The 5,352-nt window shown below is 40.6% G+C and overlaps 1 long non-coding RNA gene across 1 annotated transcript; it reads left to right on the top strand.

Annotated features, from left to right (window-relative positions):
* Positions 1–2,224: 2,224 nt before the first annotated feature.
* LOC120526838 lies at positions 2,225–4,435 on the top strand. The gene is made up of 3 exons (XR_005633187.1): positions 2,225–2,313; positions 2,451–2,572; positions 4,340–4,435. It is a non-coding gene; the product is annotated as an uncharacterized LOC120526838 (long non-coding RNA).
* The last annotated feature ends 917 nt before the right edge of the window (positions 4,436–5,352 follow it).

Here is a 5,352-nt window from a genome sequence, read left to right as displayed (position 1 = left end):
AGACAAGTTGTGCTTCTGTGTCTTATGCAAATGTCATACGAGTTCACAGAAGCATATTGTGTATTGTTATAAGTGAGCCATGCTGAACTGTTTAATAATTGATGTGTACAGTGTTCCTGAGTTTCAAGCACAGTATGTGAAAATACGACACAACAATGGAATTTTTATGTTTCCTCAAAGAGACATTTTTACCTAAATGTGAAAGAACATACCCCAGATCTACACATAGTATGTACTGTAAATGACATTTAAATGTAAGTTACCTGTGTCTGCATTGGTTTTTGCTCCCCAATTCCCACAGACATTCTGGTTAGGTTTAAATGGCTCCAGTATGAATGTGAATATATGGTGCCTTGAGCAGGGCCATTTTCTACTTTGCATCCAGTGCTACTGGGATTAACTCTTGCCACACCAAGGCCCTAAACTGGGTTAAGTTGGTCTAAAAGTGTTATATTGTATACGTTTCTAATCTTTTTAGGACTACATATTTAAAAATACAATTTGCATATTATATTTCTGTTATGTGACTGGGACCCTGTCTAGTGTTGGTTGCTGAATTGCTTCTGATCCCGACAGGTTAGGCTGTAGCTCCAAGTGATCCTGATCAAGAAGTAGGTTAAGGTTAAGGTAAAGGTTAAAATGGAATAATGGATTAATATCACAAATGGCATAACCACATTTTTTTTTGTAGAATAATTTATTTCTTAAGAAATATATACATTACCTGTCTAATGTGAAATATAAGTTGAGTTTTGTTTTTTACTTGTGTATTTTTTTTTTTTACTTTAGTTATATCTTACTTTACGTATGATAATATCATCTTTTAGATATGGCTTTGTTTTTTTAAATATTTTACTAAATACAGGGATATGAGTAACCATATCCTACAAAGGCAACATTAGCCCATATTTATGTGTATGTTCACCATTTTACTAGTGTTTTTTTTTTACTTATGAACACTTTATTTACCTGTTCAAATCCTTAGCATAGACACCGAGATACTGAGGACAATGATGTTGAAGGCTTTATACTTTTCCTAGGAAAACTAATGACACATTTGTCTAAATGAAAGGATGACACAAAGAAATCCTAGAGTAAGGGCCTGTTGGTGGTACCCAAAAATTCTAATTAAACGTTGTCTGGAACAAGGATATTGGCAGCATTCTTTGAAACCAGCTTGGTGCAGTTGAGGGCCTGATAACCAAACCAAGTTGTTATGATTCAGATTAGTATTTTTTTTTTTCTGTTGTATATAAAATTTTGCTTCAGCGACATTTCAGAAGGTTTTGGATATTAGGAAATGTCACTTTATGATTATTTTCATAAGTTATTACTCCAATATTTTTTAAGTATTTGTTTTATTGCAATGCCATTTTTAGTCAAGGCAGCTGTCATTTTGTCATTCCTTTGCCATCATGTGATGCTTGGTTGTTGGGGTAGATGTAAACAATTTTGCACTGTGTAGCATCCAAGGCACAACTGTTTTTCACTGTGGTAATGTGCCTACTCAAACATTACTAAAGAAAGCAAAAAGTATCTGCATTGTCAGGGAAAAGAAAACCAAAAAGAGATTATGGTGCTTTTGCTAGCATATCAGCACTACTTCTGTGGTGCAACATGGCTGGGCGTTGGCAGTCCAGCTGTGGGTCGGCATTGGGGGCCTACATAGCTTCACAGGCAGTCTGGTTCCTCGTTTACAGCTTGTTGCCACCCCCCTAGTAAAGTAAGAGATGTGAAGCATTTATTTTACCATACCATACCATACCATACAAAGCTATTTGTATTTTAATAGAGTTCTTGCAGATTAGGGAAAGTGGTGCATGAATGTGCCCATGTCACTCTCGATTGATTAGAGGATGATGTACAGCTTCAGGATGTGTTGGCAAAGCGACACTAAGTATAAAATGCACCTCCTTCCTGCAGGAGCATCACTTGACTAAGTTGTGGTGGCGAGTGTTTAAAAGTACATCAAGCATAGCGGCTTATGCCTTATTTTACATTTAGTTTCTATCTATCTATCTATCTATCTATCTATCTATCTATCTATCTATCTATCTATCTATCTATCTATCTATCGAGAGAGAGACAGTCACACGTGTGCACTTATGGAACAGTTTAAGGACTTGGATAATTGTAATCTTCCCCCAGAAAGCCAGAGGGTGCTGTTGACTAATGCCTCTTCTGTTCATCTCTCTGCAGACCAGAACACTGACAACCATGACACCTCTGACATCACTTCTGTTTTCCACCCACTTTGACCCGCCTCTTCCTGCCAAGATCCTTTATTTACCAGAAGCAACACCATCTTAGCTGGTCTGTTTTGGAAACTCATGTTGTTACAGTGTTTCTTTTCTTTTTAAAGTGCATTGTCTGTATTTTCTTTGAATATATGGGGTTAACCTTCAAGGTGCTCCAAAGATCTTTAATCTTTTTCTCTCCTTTTGCTACAGTGGCACAGCCAGCAGGATTCTACAAATGTTGCTGACAGATAGAGCTTCAGGAGCAAATGACGGAATTCCAAACTTTAGAGCTCTGGGTAGGGGAAGATTGGACATGACTTGCTGAGACGGAGGTATGTATGAAAAAAGCACTGGCCAAAGGAGACTGTAGAGAAGGTCACTATCTATCTAATGAATACCCTCCCCAGCTTTCTTGCCAAGCTGATCTGTAGACTTGTGATAAAATCTGTGGAAGGCATAATAGCAGCCCTTGAATCACATCGCTCAGCTTTACAAATTGAGGATTCAGAAAAGGCTGCAGATTGCTGGCTGGCAAGATGTGTCTCCAAATCTGAGCCTACCTACATCACTATGGTGCGAATGATTAAATTACAAGAGAGGCACAGTATCCCTCCCCACTGCCACATGTTTGGGGAGGAGGGCCACAACATCACCTATTGTCCCTGTTTAAGTGAGCCAATGAATTGCAGTTGGATGCAAGGAGAAAGGTACTGTCTGATGGCCAAACCTCTGTCACTTCCATTCACCGAGGTGGTTGTAGTGAGATGGCATAATGTTATAGTACTTATAGATTCCAGCAGTAACATTTCCATTTTTGCTCACTGTTACATGCTGGCGGCACGGTGGTGCAGTGGGTAGCGCTGCTGCCTTGCAGTTAAGAGACACGGGTTTGATTCCCGGGTCCTCCCTGCATGGAGTTTGCATGTTCTCCCCATGTCTGTGTGGGTTTCCTCTGGTTACTCCGGTTTCCTCCCACAGTCCAAAGACATGCAGGTTAAGTGCATTGGCGATTCTAAATTGTCCCTAGTGTGTGCTTGGTGTGTGTGTGTGTGTCTGCCATGCCTGGGGTTTGTTTCCTGCCTTGCTCCCTGTGTTGGCTGGGATTGGCTCCAGGAGACACACGTGACCCTGTAGTTAGGATATAGCGGGTTAGATAATGGATGGATGGATGGATGTTACATGCTTTCACGACAATGGGCCCCAGGAGTGACCAGTCTGAAGTGTATTAATGAGAAAAGTCGATTGTACAGGTCCACCATCTGTATCATTACCAGCCAAGACATAATTCGAAAACTTACAGTGGCTGTCATGTGCAAGCCACACTATTCTATAATACTGGGGCAAGACTGGTCAGAAAGATAGTGCTTCTCTTGTGGCTATCCCGCTCATTGACATACCCTTTGAGTGAAAAGGAGTTGATATAATAGGAACCCTAGAGCCCCGTGCATGTGGTCACAAATATATTTTAGTAATTGTAGACTACGCTACACAATACCCTGAGGCAATTCTCCTGAGACTTGCCAATTCCAAAAATATCATACGGGATTTGGTAGGGGCCTTCACGCATGTCGGTATCCGTAAAGAAGTCCTTACTGACCAAGGCATATCCTTCACCTCAGAAATGTTCAGTGTAGTTGCTAAGTTACTCAGTATTAAGCATGTAAATCCTCAATATGCCATCCTCAAACTGATGGTTTAGTGGTGCGGTTCAATTAAATGCTCAAACAAATGCTTTGCAAGGTGGTCACCTACTTGGATGATGTCATCATCTATTCCAGCATAGTGAAGTTGGCCTAAGTATTAACCTGAAGAAGTGTTTCTTCGAATTGGCTGAAGCTAAATATTTGGGCTACTTAGTGGGCCGGGGTACCATTTGTCCACAATGCGCCAATGTAAATGCCATCATGAATTGGCCCTGTCCAAGGAACAGGTGCAGGCTTTCTTACATTATGTGGGTTACTTCCGCAGGTTTCTTTCTAAGTTTTCTGAAAAAACAGTGGTTTGGAATGCAAAAAACAGCATTTGCATTCTGTGATGTAAAGCAGGCCCTTACACCAGCACCAGTGTTAATTTTCTTGTCTTCTCCTTTGATTTTACAGACCAACACTTCTGACACAGGTCTTGGAGCTGTGCTGAGCCAAAGCATTGATGTTGCTGAGCAAGGGCCCCAGCTGTCCACCACAATATATGAGGGGGAGTCAAGCTAAAGTGTGCAAGGACAAGACAAAACCTTTTATTCTGCTAGAATCCAGGCACTTCCAGGCAGATGGCGCTAGTGCATTGAAACGGGTGGAGACTACATTGAGAAATGACATTATCAGTTGTCACACACGTACGACTAGGAGGACGTTGTATGGACCAAGCAAAGGTAATTCCACGCCAGGCCAGGGGGTGGCGGGGTGCACTAAACCTTCTCCTGTTATCTCTACAGACCAGCCGTGGGTAAAACCTGTCTGATTCAGAGCAGATGACGTCTTTTCTGGTTCAGGCGTCCAGAAGAATATCACTTCCAGTTCTGGCGCCCAGAAGAATATCACTTCCGGCACCCAATCTGACATACAAAGAACATCACTTCCGGTTCCCTTACGTCACTTCCTGTCTGGTCCCTTAAAGCCACCATTTTTACAAACCCTCCACAGTTCTGTTTTGGACTCCATACTGAGAACATCTCTGCACTATTTAAAGAACCTTTTGCAGCCAGGAATAATATACAGGTGGCTGCCCCAAACCTTTTTAAGTGTGTCGAGTCTATTCCTTTTACACAGTTTTGTTATATATGTATATATATTAATATCTCTTAGTAATAGTATAGTCTTGGTGGAGGTATTTCAATAACTTGGGTTATTGTGCACCTTTTGTATATGCACTGATGTTTCTCATTATAAATATTTTTTATGGATCTTACTATTGGAAGGACTTTTTTGTGTAGTATCTTCCTGTCTGTTGTTTTACTGAGGAAGACTACCAATTTTTTTGAGTATATACAGTTATTCTTCTGGTTTCTTTTTCTTTTGGGGGCTTGCCATACACACTGTGAGATCCAAGATTTTTGTGGATTATTTTTCAATACATTTCACTCTTCTTAGTGGGTTACAGTTTAGAATTATAGCTT

The sequence above is a fragment of the Polypterus senegalus genome, chromosome 3, assembly GCF_016835505.1.
Source record: "Polypterus senegalus isolate Bchr_013 chromosome 3, ASM1683550v1, whole genome shotgun sequence".
NCBI lineage: Eukaryota > Metazoa > Chordata > Cladistia > Polypteriformes > Polypteridae > Polypterus > Polypterus senegalus.
The sequence above is the reverse complement of the archived record's forward strand: the minus strand, read 5'-3'. Positions and strand labels throughout refer to the sequence as shown.